This window comes from Capricornis sumatraensis, chromosome 15, assembly GCF_032405125.1.
Source record: "Capricornis sumatraensis isolate serow.1 chromosome 15, serow.2, whole genome shotgun sequence".
NCBI lineage: Eukaryota > Metazoa > Chordata > Mammalia > Artiodactyla > Bovidae > Capricornis > Capricornis sumatraensis.
The window spans coordinates 63,593,150-63,615,880 of NC_091083.1; the positions used below are offsets into that span (position 1 = coordinate 63,593,150).

A 22,731-nucleotide genomic window follows, 5' to 3' on the forward strand; every position below is an offset into this window, starting at 1 on the left:
GAGGGAAGAACCCCAGAGAAAATGATCCTTGGATTGGTTCAATGGACATACTGAAGTTAGCCAGTCAAGGAGGTGGCAGTAACACAAGTAATTGCCAGTGCAAAGGGAGGGAGGCAACACAGAAAAGATCCAGAAACAGTCTGCAGTTTTAGTGAGTGGGAGCCTCAGGAAATTTTAATGAGAGCAGCAGAAGAGGGGGCTTGGGGCGGGGGGTGGCGGGGTGGAGGGGCGCCGTTGGGCCTGGGGGGTGGGGAGAAAGGATAGCGGTAGTGTCCAAATTATGCAGAAATTCCGTGTTAAGAGCTTGCACTCTTTTTGGTGCACAAAGGAAAGTCTTGGGAGATGTTCAACCAAGAGGACGTCATAATCAGTTTTGCACAATAGAAAGTGCCCTGTATCTGCCTTGGGGCGGTTGCCTGGGAAAGTAGGGTGGAGAGGCAGATCGAAGAGAGAAAATATTTTATTCCGGCTAGGGCAGCTCTGGCGAGGACTCCTGTAAGAGCAGAAACTGGGTCTAAGTCTCCAGAAGGCTAGTACCGTCACTTCTCGACTCCTGCGCCATCCCACTCCTGGGGTCCAACTTTCGTTCACTTGTTCCGGAACTCGAAGTGTGAGCAGAAAAAAATGTGCTGCTGGAACCCCGAGCCTAGACGAGGGACCAGGGTAGGAGACTTCAATTCCCAAAATGCTTCGCTCTCCAGCTCTGCAGGTCGCGCATGCTTCTTTTCACGAAAGGCGGACCGGCTTGCAGACTGTAGGACTTGCCAACTGGATGAAATGCAGGAAACCTAGGGACCGCCATCTTACCTGAGGTCAAACCAATTGTACACGTAGGGGGAGGTTAGTGTTCTCTCTCTCGTCAGCTCGTACAGGTACTGCAATAAAGTTCTCTTAATTATTGCAAGTCTCCTTATTATGATTTACGATAAGAACGCCTTCCATTTTGCGCCGCAGTTCAGAACTGAACCCCTAGGGATTCAATGAGACATCCCAGCATGGATGCACTCTGCGAGACTCCGCTAGGGGAGGAGTCGGAAGCGGTCCCTCCTCGCCTCCCGGTCGGAGGGGGGTTTCCGCTTCCGGCAGCGACGGCTGCAGCCTCGCTCTGGTCCCTGCGGCTGGCGGCCGAGCCGTGTGTCTCCTCCTCCGCCGCCGCCATATTGTCTGTGTGAGGAGAGGGGAGAGCGGCCGCCGCCGCTGCCGCTTCCACCCCAGGTACCGTGGGAGCTGCCAGGCGAGGTCGTTGTGGGGTGCGGGTGGGCCCAGACAGGGCAGCGGGGCGCGGCCGCCTCTCACGCCTCCAGCAGACTCCGGAGCAGCCCTTCGCCTTCCCCTGCCCCCCACCCTCCCCCCTCACCATCCGAGGCCCCTGCAGCTCATCGGAGAGGCCTGGGGCCACTCCCCAGGGCGGGGAGGGAGGCTTTGGGGGCAGAGGCTGACATGAGGATGGGAGCTGGCTCTCGAGTCCAGCTTATGGCCGGGGAGAGGGTTGGGCTGGGGCGGGGACTAGGGGCAACTTGGAGAAGGGGGTCGCCAGAGGGGGAAGGGAGCTTGAGGGGTGGGGCCGCAGGGGGGATGCTAGCGGAGGGTGTCTAGGGGACTGATGCCCTCAGTGTAGGCTGGGGTGGACCTTGCTGTGGAGCAGAGCTGCTGGAGTGGGGGCCTCCTAAGGTCCCTCTGGGCGAGGCAGGGCTTCCCACCTGCACACTGGGGTGCAAGGTGGAGGCGACCCGGGGCGAGGTCATTGAAGATAAAGGGGAAGGGAACTGAGAAGTGGGGCAGAACGGGTGGAGCTGGAGTTAGGGTTAGTTGGGAGCTTGGGTGGAAGAGGAGAGGTACCTAGAATGAAAGATTGGTTGAGTTTACGTGTTAGTTTGTGACCTTTTGAAGAGTAGGACTTTTATTTTTGTTTTTCGGTTGTGTTTTTGTTTTTGCAGCGTTGGAACATTTCTTGCCTTGGCAGGTGATGGGTGGAGCTTATGTAGTTTGTTTTTGGGAAGCAAAGTTGAGGTCAGGAGAAGTTGCTTCTTGGCTATTGCTATTGTGAGAAGGAAAGAGTTCTGGCAACGAGGTGGCAAATTAATTGGGGAGGCCTAATTACCTTTTCAACTGCTAAATTCTATGAGAAGTGGGCGTGTGGAGAGGAAATGAAAAGAAAGCTAGAAAGGGAAGATTTTTCTAAGAGTTGGAAGAGTCCATTCCATCTAAGGAGTGGCAGTACATCTCTGGATTCCCAATCAGAAGTGCCACTGCTGTTTCCCTGTGTGACCTAACTTCTGTAAATCTTTGTTTTTCTGTCTGTAAAACGGGGATGATGATATTTCTTAGAGGATAAGTTTGTGGTGAGTGAATAAGATAATTTGTGTCAGGTGCTTACTACAGTGCCTGGCAGGTCGTGAGTGCTCGATAGACCTTACATGTCACTTTTCTTAAAGGGCCTACTTGGTATATTTGGGGTTCCTCCAATCTAGGTAAAGTGTGTGGTCAATAATCTGACAGTAGGCAAGGCTTCAGAATATTATCTTTGTAGTTGTTGTAGTGTTTTGTTCTAAGTCACTTGGCTTAACTGTCTTGGTGGACCTTGAGCTGAAAGACCAGGACCAGTTCTACCTTGTGGTTTTTTAAAAAGTTCACCTGCAGTTTTGCCTAGACAGGTTTGTGTCCTTCTGTGACTTTGAAATACTTGACTTTCATTTGCTGTTGGAGGAGGGTGTGTGACTTAAGAAAGAATGAAAATATTTCAAGTTTGCTTAGATCAGTTTATCAACTGATTGCAAAATTAGGTCACCCTGGGGTAACTTTTTTTAAAAAGCAAAACCCAAATAGGTCTGGTTATATCCTTTTATATGGAATACAGTAGAGAAGAGAAGCACACATTTAAGGGAGAGCAAAGGGTGAGTTTCTGCCTAGTGTGTTAATTGCATAACTGTTTAGGGATGAAACAAGTATATTTTTAATCTCTTTTGCTTAGCCAGTCTCTTCCAGGGTGAGTCCTTGGTTTTACCATTGTCTCTGTCTCTGACCGTATACCTTTACTTCACACACTCTTGGAGAAAGAAATTTTCTTTGGGAACTGAGTTTAAAGCTTTACTTAGGGTTTGGAGTTGTAGTGGGCAGAGTGACCACCACCACCACGCTTAAGATATCCAAACTCTTAATTCCCGGATCTGTAAATATGTTACATGGTAAAAGGCCTTTGCAGATGCTATTAGGGTTAAACATCTTACAACAGGGAGATTATCCTGGATTTTGTGGGTAGGCCCAATCTAATCACATGTACCCTTAAAAGCAGAGAACTTTCTCCAGCTGGGAGTCAAGAGAGATGGGCCAGAAGGGGAAATCAGAAAGAATTGAATCATGAGAGGGACTCCATTTGCTGTTGCTAGAGGGGGCCACATGGAAAGCATGAGAAGGAATGCAGGGAGCCTCTAGTAACAAAGACCAGCCCCGGCTGACAGCCAGGAGGGAAATGGAGACCGCAGTCCTACAACCACAAGGAACTGAAGTTGGCCAACAACCTGAGTGAGCTTGAAAGTGGATTCTTCCCCAATTTCCAGCAAGGATAACACCTTGATTTTGATCTTGTGAAACCCTGAGCAGAAGACCTAGCCAAGCCCACCTAACTTCTGACCTATAGAAAACTATGAGATAATAAATTTCTCTTGGTTTAAGCCACTTCGTTTGTGGTTTTGTTACAGCAGCAGTAGAACACTAGTATAAATTTTTGTACCAGAAATGGGGTACTATTACATAAAAACGTTGGAAGTGGCAGTAGAAGAGGCCAGCAGGTTTTTGAGGAGCGTGAGATAGAAAAGGCCTAGAAACAGATTGTTAGTAGAAGTAATGAGGACTCTAGTGGAAGTGAAGTATACATTGGAAACTGGAGAAAAGAGGATCTTTTTACATAGTGGCAAATAAACTTAGGATTGTGTTGTGAGGTCATGTGGAAAAGAAAACTTACAAGTGATGAACTTGGATGTTTAGCTGAGATTTCCAAGCGAAGTGTTGGTTTACTTGTAAATGTGGGTCTATTGGTGAGCTCCTGTGAAATTCACGTGAAGCTCTTGTAAGTTCTTGAGCATTTTATTCTAACAGAGACAATGTCCGCTTGATTGAAAAACATAGAGTAGGAAATTAAAGGGGGCTCTTAACCACTCCCCTCCCCCAGATTTTTTTTTCACTAGTGAGAAGCAGGCTGGTAAAACTAGAGATACGAACGCGTTTCTTTTCTTTTAAAAAAGGGTGACTTAGAGGCTGGAACCAAGAGCCCAAAGAGGTAGAACTGAAGGTTACAGAAGAGATTTCCCTGGCTTTGAAATGTAATGGAGTTTGCCCACATTTTGAAACTGCTTTGGACCGATAGATCCACTTTCCCTTATATTTTGCCTGGTTGCTTTTATAGTTACATTCCGTTTGAACTGGAATGTTTTTGACTATTGCCTTATGGCTGTCTCACCATTACAGATTGGGAGCAGATAACTAGTTGTCTTTTTTGGTGTTTTTTTAGAAATTGTGCTCCACGGGGGTGCACTTCATATATTATACCCAGAGCTTCATCCACACCTGCTTTAGATGGTGAGATGTGGGAATTTTGAATCGATGAACTTTAGATGAGATTTTTGGACTTTGAGTTGATGCTTTAATGAAATAAGACCTTATGATGAATTGGATGGTTTTTGCATTTGGGAGAGGTGTGAGTCTTTGGAGGCCATTAGGGTGGACTCTATTCCGGAGATCCTTTGGAATCTGAGTTTGTTACTGTTTTGTGGCAAAAGGGACTTTTCAGATATAACTGGTTTAAGAATTCTAACAAAATGGTTATCCTGGATTTTCTGGGTAGGTAGGTCCAGTCTGTTCACAGGAAAGCGGACAACTTTATCCAACTAGAGTTAGATTTGAAGCATGAGAGGGACTCAACCACCATTCCTGGAGGGGGCCACGTGGTAAGCGCAAGAAGGAATGCCATCAGCACCAGCTGACAACCAGCAAGGAAATAGGGACCTTAGTCCTGTGCCCACAAGGAACCTCTTTCAGCCAGCAATCTTAATGAGCTTGAAAGCAGATTCCCTACCCCAGAATTTCCACCAAGGAACATAGCCCTACAGACACTATGATTTTTGACCTTGCAGGACCTTAAGTTTGAGAATCCAGCCAACCCTACCTTCTAGCTATAGAAACTGTGAGATAATAAATTGTGTTGTTTTATGTTTGTGGTAGTTTGTTCCAGCGACAATAGGAAACTAATTAGAAGAATTTTAAAAGAAAACTAATTAGAGGGGTTTTGGTTACTTTATTTAAGAATCTTTCAGGGGTTATTTTCTAGAGAACAAAGACAGTAGAGATTATTCTGTAAAGTGGGGATTTGGTCCTGGAAGACCTCACAGAATAATGGTGTTAAGTGGAACCTAGGCTTCTTCTTAGATGTGTAAGCATCCTTACACATCCTTACACATTTCCTAGATGTGTAAGCATGTGTCATTAGATGAAGTTTGAAGGGCCTAGATGAACAGCTTGGTAAAACAGATTTCTAGAGTTCTAGGCCATTTTGGTAGAATTTCTATAAATTGATGATTCTTCCATGCCTGTTATAAGCATCCTGGATAATTCCTTCATCTTTATTAGCTGAATAAAGCATTGAGTTTATTTGACAATCCTTTAAAGATTTCCGTTTTTTTAGAAGAGCTGAAAATGGGTGATTATTTTTTAGGAATTGATAACCACCTATATACAGTAGTCTGTTCTTTCACGCTTCCCACCCCAACCCAAAATTGTTACAAGGTCTTTTCTCCCTGTCATTGCTGCCCCCCTCCTTTTTTTTTTTTTTTTTTTTGGCTGAGCTGGACTTTTGTTGCTGCAGGGGACTTTTTCTAGTTGCGATACACAGGCTTGTCATTGAGGTGGCTTCTCCTGTAGCAGAGAACGGGCTCTAGGGCACAGGCTAGGTTGCCCCACAGCACAGCATGTGGAAACTTCCCGGACCAGGGATTGAACCTGTGTCCCCTGCATTGGCAGACAGATTCTCAACCATTGGACCACCAAGGAAGTCCAGTCATTGTCATTGGTCACTTGAGGTTAAGAATAAGATTTGGGGACTTGCCTGGTAGTACAGTGTATAGGAATATGCCTGCCAGTAAAGGGGAGACGGGTTCGATCCCTGGTCTGGAAAGATTCCACATGCCGCAGAGCTATGCACCATGACTGCTGAGCCCGCGTGCTGCAGTTACTGAAGCAAGTGCGCCTAGACCCTGTGCTCCCCAGCAAGAAAAGGGACGCAATGAATAGCCGACTCTCACGTCTACGAGAGAAAGCCCATGCACAGCCGTGAAGACCCGTAGCAGCCATAAATAAGGTTTGGGTATATGTGTATAACTAAATCACTTTGCTGTACACCTGAAACTACTGTAACACTGTAAATCAACTATTAATTTCTAAAAAAGCCAATACAGTTTTAAAAAGAATATGATTTTGGAATCATAATTGCAGAAAAGACTTCTGACTTTTAAGAAAGGCCTTCTTGTTGTTGTTTATCAGTATGTTACTAATTAGATACAAAAATGTGGACTCTCAACTTTAGTGAAGGGAACCTCAGAGGATGGAGGAAATAAGACAAGTTTCTCTTTGAGTTAGTTACCTGAATAGAAAGATGATTACACAATTAGAGCATTTCAGGATATGAAGGACTTTTGTGATTATCTGTTTGACTTTAAGGTTTAGAGTAAAGGAAATTGGGCCACCTGAAGGTTAAGTGACTAAACCAAGTATCTCAGTCCTACAGCTGGCCTAGAATCCTGGTCCAGGCAGTGGGGATTCGTGGCTTTAAGAATATATTCTCTGTGTACCTTGATCCTGTCCTTTTTCTATAGTTTACCTTACATAGGTTATCTCTCTGTGCCTCATTTTCCTCATGGGGTCATTGTGAGGATTGATTGAGGTAACACATAACACATTTAGCATAGCACCTAACACAGGAAGTGCCCAAAAGATGTTAACTGTTACATTTATGATAATTGTTTTGACAACTGTTTGACATCTTTCGCATAAATATTACAGTACAATTTGTACAAGTTCAGAAACAGAATTACGTGATTTGGCATTGGATTAGGTAAGGACTTAGTGTTTTAAGGTAATGCTTGTGATCCTTAATTTAAAATAAGAAGCTGGATTTGATCCTTGGTCTGTCACAATTCATTGGGTGACCTGGACCAAGTTTGTTTCACAAGAATGTTAGTGCCTTCATACACCCAGATTTCCTTGAACTCCTAAAAGGGATAATTTAAAATGGTACTGTGTCATTTAGTTGTTCCTTAATATATTGAGATCTAAGCCATCTAGCTTTTCAAAGGAAAAAATTCCTCTAGAATTATTAAGAAAAAGGAACTGCTGTCATTGTAATAAATATTTACATTGGGTTATAGGCAATTGGTAGTTTCTCCAAGGTAGAGTTCAGCTGACCTACTTGTTGACCAAACTTTTTTCTCCTTCACATTATAGAAGTCAAGTGTTATCTTTTTAAAAGTTGAAGGTGAAAGAATTAATAGTATCATGCTAGGAGTGACTTTTCACTGGTTTCTACAGAGTGTGTGTCTTTCAGCCTTAAACATAAGAAATGTACTTAGCAACAGTTACTGTGGTGGGCAAGCTTTTATTACATTAGTGATGATAGTGTTTTCTTGCATAGAAAGTATGTGTTATCTGAAGTGAGGGTTTTAGGGTTAAATACTGGGGTATACTTAGAATAATGCTTTATAATTTTATATGTGTCTTGTCTTAAATGCCTTTATATTGGCCACTTTTTTCTTTTCACACTTTCTGGTCTTGTGGATTTTTCTGACAGATTTCTATTAGCTGAAACATTTTAATCTGCTTGGAAAAGTGAACACTTGAAATTTTTCTGAAGTTATGACTAATGCCCTAGTGGGCATTTCTCAATTTAGCTATCTCATTAATGTTCTGTAATTTTTAAGAAAGCAACCTTGTTAAAATGAATGGATAAATTATTTTCCTAAAAGTTTAATCATGTCATATCAGAAAGTACAAAATAGCCATTTGACCTTATTAGATTTATAACCAGTGAAACGATGTTAATTCTTTCAACAAGCCGTGAGTGCCTGGTGTATTTCAGGTAGGTGCTGTGCCTACCTGATCTCTAGATGGTCCTTGACCTCAAACTTAAAATTGAGTGTCATTTTGTCGTAATGTTATGTATCCTTCCGTAACTTGGCAGCTTTCTGCACTTGATCTTGGCCAAAAGGCAGAGGCTTTCTGGAGTGGTTTCTTATGAAAACTTTTACTGGCTTTGTATCTTAGGTATAGCTTCTGAAACAGCTGCAGAAATTTGGTGGGCAGTGGATTCAGGATTTCTGATTCTTGATGAAATTCTTTAACCAAGATTACTGGGGCTCAGCCATAAAAAGGAACACATTTGAGTCAGTTCTGATGAGGTGGATAAATCTAGAACCTATTATACAGAGCGAAGTGAGTCAGAAAGAGAAAGATAAGTATCGTATTCTAATGCACATATATGGAGTCTAGAAAAAATGGTACTAAAGAATTTATTTACAGAGCAGCAATGGAGAAACAGAATAGACTTATGGACATGGGGAGAGGGGAGGAGAGGGTGAGATGTATGGAAAGAATAATATGGAAACTTAACATTACCATATGTAAAATAGATAGCCAACAGGAGTTTGCTGTATGGCTCAGAAGACTCAAACAGGGTATATGTGTCAACCTGGAGGGATGGGATGGAGAGGGAGGTTCAGAAGGGAAGGGATATATATATACCTGTGTGATTCATGTTGAGGTTTGACAGAAAACAACAAAATTTTGTAAAGAAATTGCCCTTCAATAAAAAAGAAAAAGAAAAGTTTACTGGGGGAACTAAGGGAGGGAGCCAGCAGGATAGTTGGAAAAAGCTTCAGCTTTGGAATGAGACCAAGTTTGGGTTTAGTAACCAAGTTTACTTAACTCTTAAGCCTGGATTTTGTCATCTCTGCAATTGGGATAACAACTACCTTGGGCAACTTACTTATTAGCCTTTTGTTCCTTCATCTATAAAATGGGCATCAGTACTTACCTCAGAATATTCTTGTGAGGATTAATAACTAAAGCAGCAGCCAGTTGTCATAGCTCGGTAAAGAATCCGCCTGCAATACAGAAGACCCTGGTTTGATTCCTGGGTCAGGAAGATCTGCTGAAGAAAGGATGGGCTACCCACTCCAGTATTCTTGGCTTCCCTGTGGCTCAAGCTGGTAAAGAATCTGCCTGCAATGCGGGAGACCTGGGTTCGATCCCTGGGTTGGGAAGATCCCCTGGAGAAGGGAATGGCTACCCACTCCAGTATTCTGGCCTGGAGAATTTGGGTCACAAAGAGTCGGACACAACTGAGCGACTTTCACTTCACAACTGAAAATTAAAGGAGATAATTTATAAAATGCCAGGTACCTTTTCCTTCCCTGTCAGTGAAAACTGTGTTCATTGCCAGTGCCGATACTCTTGATTCTCATTTTCTGCTGCCAGGAGTTCTTATTTTTCAGCCTGTGCTTCCTGTTTCTGATGTGGCCTGTTGGATGGGTGAGGTACTGAATTGCTGCTTAGGGGTGGGTCAGTATGTAACTCATGCCCAGTGTAGATTGCCTCAGTTACTCATCTACAGTGAACATGGTCAGGGTGTTATCTAGTCTTGGTGAATCTAGGGTTCTGTTGCTTCTAGATAGAAAAGTGACTCTTTCCGTCTCAGACTTGGGGAAAGTTCAAAGTTTGCTCACCTATGGACTTGTGAACCTGACATCAGAGATCTTATTCCTGATGGTTCTTTGATCACAGTTTGGGAATTAACTTGTGTATTGTGTGTTAGGGATATGTTTGGAGGAGAACTTTTTCCTGCATTAACATCTTCTGTGTATCTTGCTCGCTAAGGTAATCCACTAACTTGCTTTCTTTGCTCTGTATTCTTAAATCATACACACACACCTTTAGGCATAGCAGAAACCTGCCTTCATCAGTACTTACAGTCCTCTGTATATTTATGACTCTGTATAGAATGAGTGCAAATAGCCATCTGCCTTGGGAATTGTCCCATCTTTTCAAATCTGATTTTTTATACCACTGTGACATTGTGGCCAGCCTGTTCAGGTAAGAGAATAACAAAGACTCCAGATTGTCGAAACTCAAATCTCTCACCCCTCACCTTGCCTCCAAATTTAAAGAAATCCATTTCATTTTAATATTACAAATGATAGGTTCTTGTTGAATCAGTATGCAGAATTGGGGAAATAGTGTTAAATTAGTGAAGAATAATCCCTGTTTAGGCTTTGAAATAATATTTGACTTGGGTTCAAATCTGGCCTCAGTTACTTAGTAGTCCTGTGATATTTGGCAGGTTATTTATCCTCTGAATCCATGTTTATTTGTAAAATGGGAATCTACATCTAACACCATGTCTGGCTTATACAAGACATTCAAATGATAGTTATTACATACATATATGGGTTATACTTTAGATTCCTGTAGGTCACAACGAATCTTTTGGTTCCGGAGGGTGGTGGCAAGTGGAATAGAGTAGCAGATTGGGACTTTATTTCACTGTGTTGCCTGGTAAAAAGACACAGGTAATAGCTTCTTTGCCCACCATTTATTGTATTTTATATTATTGGAAACAGTATTGTACTTCATACTTATGTCCAGTGTTTGAGGTAGAACTGTGTTAATTCAGATCAAACTGCTTGGGGATGTTTGATTTCAGTATTATTAAAGTGTAGTTGACTTATAATGTTTCAGATATACAGCAAAATGATTCAGAAATATTTGTATGTGCTAGAGTAGTATAGTGTTAGTCGCTCAGTCATGTCTGATTCTGCGATCTTATGGACTGTAGTCCGCCAGATTCCTCTGCCCACAGGATTCTCCAGGTCAGAATACTGGAGTGGGTAGCCTTTCCCTTCCCCAGGAGATGTTCCCAACCCAGGGATCAAACCCAGGTCTCCCACAATGCAGGCAGATTCTTTTACCAGCTGAGCCACAGGAAAGCCCAAGAACACTGGCGTGGGTAGCCTATCCGTTCTCCAGGGGATCTTCCCAACCCAGGAATCAAACTGCATTGCAGGCGGATTCTTTACCAACTGAGCTATCAGGGAAGTCCTTGTTAGGATTATATCAGGTGTTATTGTGAAATTTATATTCCAAATTCAGACCCGTAACAGGATCTAAAAAAATTTACAGTTAGCTTTGAACCAGGTAGTTTTCTTGCTTTTCAGTGTGCTCTTGGGATCTTGGAATTTGAGGGTTGGGGTGGGTATGGCGAACTGTCAAGGAGCTAAATTGTTAACATTTTTACCTCTGTATTTTTCCCAAATTGAAAAAATAAAACACCATTACTTATGGCATTAGTTTAATAGATGAGGGAGAATCATTTTAAAATAGAGGAAAGAAGATCGCTTCATTTAATCTTCATTTATTTCCACCATTGACCTGTTTTCTTTTGGGTTATTCTTTCAAGCTATAGGGTTAGGAGGTTTAGGTTGTGCTTATTGTTTTGGTTTTCTTGTGCCAGCAACCTCTGAATGGATGACCTCCCAGAAGAAATGGGTAGTATATTAGTGAACTGTACTTGAAAGCTGTGAAAGATGAATTGTGTATCTCTTAAAATAAAGGAGCACTAAGAAAATAGTTTTCTCAGCCTACTGCATGGATTTTGACAATTCAGCTCATGATCTCTTTAGTTAAATCAGAATTTTTCAGCCAGTGGACTGTGTCAGGGAGAGTTACAGATATGCTGAGATTCTGGTCCCCTCAGACTTCAGGCCATTTGGGCAGAGTACAGGGCCTCCAAACCAGTGACCTTAAGTCCAAAAGTCTTGATCATTTATCCATTATTACAAATACTACTCTTTGTGTTTTGAGTTTTTAAAAGGCTGCGTGTAAGCGCTAGTTGAGAAAGTTCAGTAATTGAGTGTCTTAACAGTTTTAAGGTTCGAGGGGATGCTGATCTGAAAATAGTCTTGATTTTAAGTTTAGAAAAGACCATTTTAAGTGTATCTTTCTGATCCTCAAGCAGTTTCCTTTCCACATATAATTCAGGGGTTATACTTTAAAATGTGAGGCTAAACGATTAGAGTTTGGGCACTTGTGAAGAAATTTGAGTTCTTATTTGTTTAAGCAATAACGTGAAGCAAAACAAGTTCCCTTGTATAAAATTGGTGTCCTCATCTGACTCTGAATGCCACTGTATCTTTTCTGGGAGCTGACACTTTGTTAATCATTCATCAGGCATGGGTCTCCTGCTTTAACATAAATTGAAACCTAGGATACATTGTCTTCCCCTCTTCCTTTCGGAAATAATGGGATATACTAGCTTAAAATTTTTAATTGTTTAATATTTATGTAAATTATTAAGTTAGCCCCCCCCCCCCACCTTTTTTGACCATGCTGTGCAGCCTGCAGCCTCTTCCCAACCAGGGATCAAACCTGTACCCTCTGCAGTAGAAGCATGGAGTCCTAACCACTGGACCACCAGGGAATTCCCATCAAGTTAACTTTTAAAAATTGATATTTTGCAGTGTTAAAAATATACCTCTCCTTTTGTCTAATTTAGCAATTCTTAATTCTGCTGGGGTTTACAGATTTATCTGAGCCTGTAGTGAAAGCTGCAGATCTTTATTTCAAAAAATGTACTGTACTTGCTACTTTGTATTACTTTAGGGAATTCATGGACCTCCAATCTCATTGATGAATTCCAGTTTGAAATAATTTGTTTAGTCCAAATAACAGTTTCCCCTTTTTATTATTTTTAATACAGTAACATTTGTATGGTTATCATTTTTCACAGTATTTTTAAAATTGAAATATAGTTTATTTACAGTGTTGTGCCAATCTTTGCTGCACAGCAAAGTGACTCAGTTTTACATACGAGTGCATTCTTTTTTGTTTTAATATTCTTTTCCATTATGGTTTATCCCAGGAGATTGGATATGGTTGCCTGTGCTATACAGTAGGAGCTTGTTTATCCATTCTAAATATTGTAGGTTGCATCTACCAACCCCAGATTCCCAGCCCATCCCTCTTCCTTCCTCTCTCCTTGGCAACCACAAGTCTGATCTCTGTGTCTATGAGTCTTTCTCTGTTTTGTAGATAGGTTCAGTTGTGCCATATTTTCGATTCCACATACAACTGATGTCATACAATATTTGTCTTTCTGACTTACTTCACTTAGTTTTAATAATCTCGCATCTATGTGGCTGCATATGTCATTTTTATGGCTGAATAGTATTCCATTGTATATATATGTACTACATCTTCCTTATCCCTTCATCTGTTGATTGACATTTAGGTTGTTTGCATGTTTTGGCTATTTTGAATAGTGCTGCTATGAATATAGGGTTGCATATATCTTTTTGAATTACAGTTTTGTCCAGGTATATGCAGGGGAGTAGGATTGCTAGATCATTCTATTTTTAGTTTTCTAAGAAACCTCCATACTGTTTCCCATAATGACTGTATCAAACCTACCTTTGATACTTATGTTTCCACCTATAGGGTAAAAGGGTTCCCTTTTCTTCACACCCCCTCCAGCATTTGTTATTTGTAGACTTTTTAATGATGGCCATTCTGACCAGTGTGAGGTGGTACCTCATTGTAGTTTTGATTTTCATTTTTCTAGTAATTAGTGATGTTGAGCATCTTTTCATGTATCTACTGGCCATCTGTAGGGCTTCCCACCTGCTAATGCAGGAGACATAAAGAATATAAGTGCGATCCCTGGGTTGGGAAAATTCCTTGGAGGAGGGCATGGCAACCCACTCCAGTATTCTTTTCTGGAGAATCCCATGGACAGAGGAGCCTGGCGGATTACAGTCCATAGGGTCGCAAAGAGTCAGACACAATGAAAGCCACTTAGCATGCGCACATGCTCTAGCCACTGGTGTGTCTTCTTTGGAGAAATGTCTGTTAAGGTCTGTTTGGTTTTGCTGTTGTTGAGTTGTATGAATTGTTTGTATATTTTGGAGATGAAGCCCATGTCGGTTTGTATCATTTGCAAATATTTTCTCCCATTCCTTAAATTGTCTTGTCATGTTTTGTTTTGGTTTGGTTTTTCAGTTTCTTTTGTTGTTGTTTTCCTTTGCTATGCAAAGTCATACGTTTGATTAGATCCCATTTTTGTTTTTATTTCTTTTGTCTTGGGAGACTGACCTAAGAAAATACTGGTACAATTCATGTCAGAGTATATTTTGCCTTTATTTTCTTCTAGGAGTTTTATAGAGTTGTGTCTTACATTTAAGTCTATAAAGCATTTTGAATTTATTTTTGTTCATAGTGTGAGGGTGTGGTCTAACTTCATTGAATTACTTTCCCAGCACCGTTTGCTGAAGAGACTGTCTTTTTTCTATTTTATATTCTTGCCAGCTTTGTCAAGGATTAATTGGCTGTAGGTGTGTGGCTTTATCTCTGGGCCCTATTCTGTTACATTGATCCATATGTCTGGTTTTGTATCAATACCACACTGTTTTGATTATTGTAGCTTTGTAGTATTGTCTGCTTCCCTGTGGCTCAGACTGCAAAGAATCTGCCTGTAAAGCAGGAGACCCAAGTTCAGTCTCTAGGTTGGGAAGATCCCCTAGAGAAGGGAATGGCAAGCCACTCCAGTATTCTTGCCTGGAGAATCCAGTGGACAGAGGCAGGCTACAGTCCATGAGGTCACAAAGAGTTGGACACGACTGAGCGACTAACACATACATACATATGTACATACATAGTATTGTCTGCGCTCTGGGAGAATTATGCCTCTTGCTTTGTTTTTTATTGCTTAGGTGTGACAGTATCCAACAGATACTTTCTGCGTGGTATTCTGTATGTCAGCTTCTGTGATAGCTTCTGCGGATGCACAGGCAATATTCTCTGCCTTTGAAGCTTTGTTTAGCTAGGGCAACAGAGGTGTAAACAGTACAGTGACAGTGCTAAATGGAGGAGATAAGCAAAGTATGCTGTTGGAGTACAGAGGAAGGGGGGTCTTGATCATTGAAAATTTTCTATAAATCTCGTCAGTTCTGTATTTTCTAATTGGCCGAAAACATACTGCGAACTACTCCATGATTTTTGTTTTTTAAGCTCTAACTGAACTAGTAATGGAAACTAAATCAAGGAGCAAATGGTCTTAAATTGAGAGCTTAAATGGGCTTATTACTGTTGCATTTGATCATGCTGAACATTTTCTTTGCCCGTATTTTTCCCTAGTTATCTTTTTAAAATAGTTTTAAATTTATTTATAAATTTATATGTTTAGTATAGTTCAGGGGTTGCTAATCGAAATACCTGCAGGAGTCAGGCCAGCAAGATAAATGTGTAGAATTGTCCAGGTTTACCTATGGTATCTTTGACTGCATAATCACAGTCAGCAGAAAGTGATGTGGTCAGTGCAGGAATGCAGAATCATTGTTACCGAAGACAGATCTACCTACCTTTTCTCATTTCTTCTTATAAGAAACAACATTAATTTGGTTTTTAGTGTTGGCAACCAAGTCACACTTAAAAATACTAATTATTTATCACGAAAATCTTTTACACATAATTCAACTTAATAGCTGATTCACTTTTAAAAAACACTGTGGAAAATTTGCATAGAATGTTCATAGCGGCATTAGTCATAAAGTCCGTAAAGTAAAAACAAATGTCCATCTACTGATGACTGGATGAACAAAATGTGGTATATCCTTACAGTGGATTCAGCCGTAAAAAGGGATGAACTATTGTAAAGCTACATCATTAATGAACCTTGAAAACATGCTAAATGGAAGAAGCCAGGCACTTAGGGTTATGTATTGTGTGATTCTGCTTTTATGAAATGTCCAGAATAGGCAAATCTGTAAAGACAGAAAGCGGATAAATAGTTGTTAAGACGTGGGAGGCGGGGTGGGGAGTTATTAGGAGTGACTACTATGGGATGTTTGTTTTCTTTGGAGGTGAAGGTAATCATATGGTGGTGACAGTTGCATGTTAAAAACATCAGAAAAACCACTGAATTGTGCACTTTTAAATGATAGATGTGATGTGTGGATTTTATCTCAGCTTTAAAAACTGGGCGAAAAGAGACTGTGTGAGCTAAATAGAGTATATATGTTCGCTATAAAACAGAATGAATAGGTTTTGAATCTAGACAGAATATTTTAAAATCACTTGCCCTCTGTGACATTGTAAAAGTTGTTCAGATTCACCTACTGTAACATGGAAAAGGTATTACATAGGTCTTGGGCTTCCCTGGTGGCCCAGCTGGTAAAGAATCTATCTGCAGTGCAGGAGACCTGGATTCGATCCCTGGGTTGGGAAGAACTCCTGGAGAAGGGAATGGCCACCCACTCCAGTATCCTTGCCTGGAGAATTTCACGGACAGGAGCTTGGCAGGCTACAGCCCATGGGGTGACAAAGAGTTGGACACGACTGAGTGACTTTCACTTTTACTGGGCTTGTTATTTTCAAAAGTGATCATTTTAAATCCCAAGAAACAGTATAGGTATAGGCATTCACACTTCTTTAGATTTGGAAGCTGGATAGATAAAATTTGCTGTCCTGTTTCCAACCTATTTGTTTTTGGCAAGTCTAGGACAACCTACCCTATTTTTTATTGCTTATTGGTCATCCGCAAGAAGTATGATTGTCTCCTAGGTTACCTACCTCCATGATAGTAAGGGAGGGAGAGGGAGAGACTGCTACTCCTCATATCCTGCAGTTTCCTCAGTGAAGTCGGATAGGTTAAACGGCAGTCCCAGAGCCATATTTGGTCTTAATGGCTCAAGTGTTCCTGTTCTTTCTGCCACCTCATGAAGCCTTATAAATCCAAGTTCATGTTTTTCAGTAACAGTACTATATTGTTTCTGTAGTTCTATCAAGGATACTCATCACATGGGTAAGTTACATGGCCTCATAAAAGCTCATGGCTCTAAAGAAACATCTCCCACACATATTGACTAAATTCATATCTCATTGGGAAGTGATAGTATGACTGTTTCACCTCTGGTGTTAGTGATGTGTGTGATAAAATTTACATGTAAGACTGAAGAGCAACTTTAAAATCAGCTACAGATCAAATATCCACTATACAGCCAAACTCCTTTTCTCAGTGTTGAAGAGGAGCAGATCCATATGCAAACAGGTTTGATTTTCGCCAATATATTGTCTGTTACTGTCTTAATATCAGTTAATCAAATATTCATAAAACATATTCAGCATGGCTTAGGCACAGTGATAAATAAAAAGTGTTATAGAAATATTAAGCTATGCAGTAGGGAAACATTAGGATGGAAAGGAGGTTGAAAACTGATAGCCAGTTATCATACTGATTGAAGTGGAAATGGCTAGATATTCAGGATTTTCATTTCTTTTTGTATCAGCTTTGCTAAGTCTTTTTCCTCTCAGTATTTCAGATTTGTCCCTCGTGTTATCCTATGTTTTAGGATACGGCATATGATAGGATTTTCCCTTTTTTTAATTTTATTTTTTTAATTAATATACAGTAAAACTGATTTCCTTTCTGTGTGTTAGTCACTCAGTCATGTCTGACTCTTTGCAACTCCATGGACTGTAGCCTGCCAGGCTACTCTGTCCATGGAATTCTCCAGGCAAGAATACTGTAGTGGGTGGCCATTCCCTTCTCCAGGGAATCTTTCCAACCCAGAGAGCAAACCCAGGTCTCCTGCTTTGCAGGCAGATTCTTTACTGTCTGAGCCACCAGAGAAGTAACCACCATCACAACCAAGACACAGAACAATTATATCACCTCTCTATATTACCCAGCCCCCCAGCCCTATTCTCTGGCAACCACTATTCGATTTTCAGTTATTATAGTTTTGTCTTGTTGAGAATGTTAGATAAATTGAATCAGGCAATATATAATATTTTGAAAACTGGCTTCTTTATTGCTTTTGAGATTCACTGAAATTATGTGCCACTGTATGGATGGACAACAGTTTGCTTATCCATTTAAGATTTTTTTTGGTGATTATGAGTTGAGCTGCTATAAATGCACTTGTATAGGCTTTATGGTAGGGTTGCCAGGTTATATGAAAATTTGTAACTTTCTAAGAAACTGCCACACTGTTTCCATAAGGGCTTTGCTGTACTAGTTTGCATTCCCACTAGCAGTGTAAGAAGAGTATTCAGTTGTTCCCTATCCCTCTAGCACCTAGTATTGTCTGTATTTAACTTGTAATTGGAAATAATTTTAGACTTACAAGAGTTGCAAAGATAGAATCCTCACATACCCTTCACCCAGCTTCCCCTAATGTTAACATATCACATAACCATGACACTTTATTAAACTAAGAAATTAACACCGATACAATACTGTTAATTAAATTGTGGACTGTATTTCGATTTTTAGCAGTTATGTCCTTTTTCTTATATTTTTCTCTGACTCAATCCTAGAATCACCCATTTCTCTAAAGAGCCCTCATTCCTTTTTATTGGAGAAAGGTATTGAGAAACCAAGGTTTGGACACTACTTATTCTTGTTGCTACTCATTAGCACAGCTTCTAGGTGCTCTTAGTGGACAGATCTCGGAATTTGCAACCAGTAATGTCCACTCTTTGTCATGGACAGTTGTGTGGGTTTTGAGAATACTTAAGAGTAGCAAATTAATAGTAAACAGAACAGTAGCATTTCCATGTGTTGGTCATTCCTGGTTTTTTTAGTATGTCATATTGGAAACATACAACATCTAGCTTTTTGGATCTGGCTCTTTTACTTAACAAAATATATTTAATATTCATCCATGTTGTACAGATCAATAACTTATTTTCCATTGTGTGATTATACATATACCATTTGTTTATCCATTCACCTCTTAGACATCTTGGTGGTTTCCCTTTTTTTTTTTGCAATTATGAATAAACTTGCTGTCTACATTTGTATACAGGTTTTTGTATGAACATACATTCACTTGAATAAATATCTGGGGGGGAATGCTGAGTTTATGGTAAGTGTTTATGTAACTTTGTAATCAGTGACCAAATTTTTCCAAGGTTCCTATACCATGTTGCAGTCTCATCAGAAGTCAGTCAGTTTCTGTTGCTCTAATTTAGTTCCTGTTACATCCTCACCAGCTTTTGGTGCTGTCATTTGTTTTTAATGTGACTATTCTAATGTATAGTGTATCTCACCGTTCTGTGTGGTTGCACTGGGTTTTCATTGCTACATGCGGGCTTCCTCTAGTTGTGTCGGGGGCTGCTGCTCGTTGCCGTGCGCAGGGTTCCCATTGCCTAGGCTGCTCTTGTCGCAGCGCACAGGCCCTAGGTGCATGGGCTTCAGTAGCTGCAGCATGTGAGCTCAGCAGTTGAGGCATGTGGGCTTCGGTGCTCCACAGCATGTGGGGTTTTCTTGGAGTGGAGATGGAACCCGTGTCCCCTGCATTGGCAGGTGGATTCTTAACCACTTGACCATCAGGGAAGCCCTGAAATTGGCTATTTTTAAAGTATTCTGTTCCCTGCAGATAGTCTGAGGTTTATTTCATTTCTGTAAGGGTAGTCAATGTAGTTGTTTCCTTGAGTCTAAGATCAAAAGTCTGTAGGGTTTTTTTGTTATCTGTTCTTTTTCTGCTAGTTCTTACTCTGTTACAAGCTGGATGTTGTATTTGAAAAATTATTTATAAGATTCATTTGAAGCCCATAGCAAGGTTCTTTTCTCCACAGAGAACTTGCTCGTGTCGGGTATCTGTGGACACAGGTGATCTAGAGGTCACCTTAAAACAGGCTTCACCGAAGATATTCCCTCTGTAGATAGGACTGTAACTCTTCCCTGGATCTTTTATTTCCTGTTCACTTCCACCCTAAGATTGACTCTCAAGTCTCAGCTTATTGTGACAAACGTCTTTATCCTCCGCCTTCCCTCCTCCCTCCCATTTATTTATTTACCTGTTTACTAATAAATAAATTCATTATTTATTATTTATTATGACTCCTTACCTTGTCAGAACCCTGGGCCTTTGCTTTCTGTCAGAACAGCGTTCTAATTTTAGGGGATCAAACAAAGACCCTTGGGGCTTCCTTGTTTGCTTTCTTCTCTGAGTTCTCATTTTCTCTTCACTTTTGGCTTTTTGCTTGTTTGTCAGATGTAAAGAACAGGCTTGTGGACACAGTGGGGGAAAGAAGGAGTGGAATGAATTGTGAGAAGAGCATGGAAACACGCACATTACCCTGTGTAAAATAGATAGCAAGTGGGAATTTGCTGTTTGACACAGGGAGCTTAACCCAGTGCTGTGTGACAGCCTTGAAGGTGGAATGGGGAGGGAGGTGAGGGCGTTCTTCAGGAGGGAGGGGACATATGTATACCTATGGCTGATTCACGTTGATGTATGGTAGAAACCAACACATTATTATAAAGCAATTATTCTCTAATTAAAAACAATTTTTTTAAGTGAGACAGATGAGCAAAGGAAGAGGGAAGTGGTGGGGGGAAGGGGGGGTGTTAAAGCTGTTCTCTTCGGTTCTCAGTAGGAAACTTCACCTAGTCTGCCATTACTGAAAACAGGAGTTACCTGCAAAAACCTTGATTTCTTATTTTTAAAACTGAGAAGCAATCACACTTTTAAGGATCATCTACATACCCTTTCTAGGCATTTTCCTTTGTGACCTTGGCACCTCTACAGTAGAACTGATTTATTTGAGGAGTAGAAAAGGAAAGAGAATGATATCTCAAGTGCAATGGTTATGGATTAATCATTGTTTCAGGACAGAGGAGAGAGGCACACACAGTAACAGTGGAGTAGAGTGCACTAGATCAGATATTAAAAGATTGTTGATCTGATATGCTTCTTACAGAGGACTACAGGGTGTGCCAGCTTTTGGTCATTTGGGGATACAAATTACAGTCTTTAAAACTCCTAACTTGCTTAAAGAAGGGCTTTGTGATTTCTTGTTTTGGTGTTTTTCATCTGAATAATTGCTGTGCATCCTTCAAAACTGAGTATAGGTGTTATTTCTTCCCTGACTGCTTTTCCCAAACATTGAGGTACTCCACAGATGTTTATTGAATGCACGGTAATGGGTTGGTGGGTGACTTGAGTTCCCTTCAATTCCTGCAAGAGCACCCTGACTTTATTCTTTCAAGTACTGATTGCTTGTGATTGTAATGGTCTGTTTGGTCAGACCATTACAGTGGTTGGAGGGCAGAGTTACTTTCTCTTTATTCTCTAGGGCCTAGAGAAAAGATCCCTTCCTGTCAATCAGGCATGTTTCCTGGTACATAGTAAGTATTAGATAAATGCTTAATGAGTGAACATTCTGCTCTTGATGTGAAAGGAGTAGATAATTGGAAATTAAGAGCAACTGTGGACATTTGAAACAAGTAATTTTGTGTAGTATTAACTACTTTAGGCTCTTTTGGTGTTCATTTGGCATTCTAAACAGTGCTACTTTGAAAGAGGAAAGGACAGGTTTGTATGACTAAATGTTTGCTTTTGCTTCTACAGGAAGGCAAAAAACATATTCATAGTTTGTTCTGCAAAGCCTCTCACTAGTTTATGCTGCCTGGTTGCTGAGAAGAGGTCATTCTCTGCCACTGCTTCAAGGTGTTTTTTCCTTATACAGCGGCTTTTCCTCTAAACGAGGAGTCCTGAGTCATGTAGCCAGTGCGGTGTAGGCACATTCCTCATTCTTTACGGTGGAGCTCATCTTTGTCCTGTCTAGATGAGTATAAGCTGTTGTTTGTTCACCGTGGTTGATCTAGGGATGGAAGGGGCAATTTTAATTTTTTTTAAGATGGAGACCATCAGTAAGTATTAGGGTTAAAAGACCTAGAACTGTTTCATGGCTTGAAAATTGTTGAAAGTTTCAGAATAATCTTTTCCAGTTCTCATACTAGAAAATTTATCCATAAAAATATATTTAGCACAAATAACTGATTAGACTTATGCAGTTTTCTGATATTGGACCATTTACTAAGCCTATAATTTTCTTTTTTAGTTACCAGATTGAAAAACAGAAATCACATGGAGTAGAAGAGATTAGAGGGAGAGACTGGCTGAAGAGGGCAAAAGGAATTTTTATTGAAATTAATTAGTTCTGTTAAATTTATGTCAATAAACTTATGATTTTGCCAGTACATATTTTAGCCTGATGATTTAATGACGTTTTCATTTCCTTGCATTTTATTAAAGAATAGGTCAATGCATGCCATGTAATTGGCCTTGGTTGCAAGTGTAGTCTGACTTTAGTAGGGAAACTTTTGTTGACAGGATAACTTTTCATAGTTGATTAATTGGCTTTGATTAGGCTAAACTTTGAACAGACAAAACTTAGCCATGTCTTCAGTTAGTCTGAGGGCTTTTAAAATAGAAGTGATCTGAAATTGTTAACCACAAAAGTTGCATGTATTATGCATTACATGGGGACAGTGAAGACTAAGGTCATTTAAAATAGAAATTAAAAGGAAAGGTGATGCTTCTTCTGTAAGTTATATATTTTTTAAGGTACACTTGATGGTGAGTGGTAGATAGGAGAATTGACCTTCAGAACTCAAGCAGTTTCCCTGACTTTTCAGATAAGCCATTGTAAAAATTGCTAAACTAAATTTCTTACTATTCTTTTAATTCTAATTGTTGTGTAAGAAAAAGACAAATTTTAACTGTGGCCCTGTTATTTGATAGAAAAAGCTGTATTGGGGAGGAGGAGAGAATGGAAGGAAGAATTACTCAAGAGCCCTTGAGTTAATCTTTTAGTTTTCCTGGCTATGTACCAGATGACCTGAAG

General features: G+C 40.5%; 1 protein-coding gene across 2 annotated transcripts in view; it reads left to right on the forward strand.

Annotated features, from left to right (window-relative positions):
- Window positions 1-1,091: 1,091 nt before the first annotated feature.
- The window catches only part of CSNK2A1 (casein kinase 2 alpha 1), a 56,563-nt gene continuing 34,923 nt past the window's right edge, over window positions 1,092-22,731 (forward strand). Inside the window, exon 1 of one of the 2 annotated variants that reach the window (XM_068987798.1) lies at window positions 1,092-1,215. The gene's annotated coding sequence lies outside the window, so the exon portion shown is untranslated. The remainder of the gene's footprint in view (window positions 1,216-22,731) is intronic. The other variant, XM_068987799.1, reaches the window with a different exon arrangement.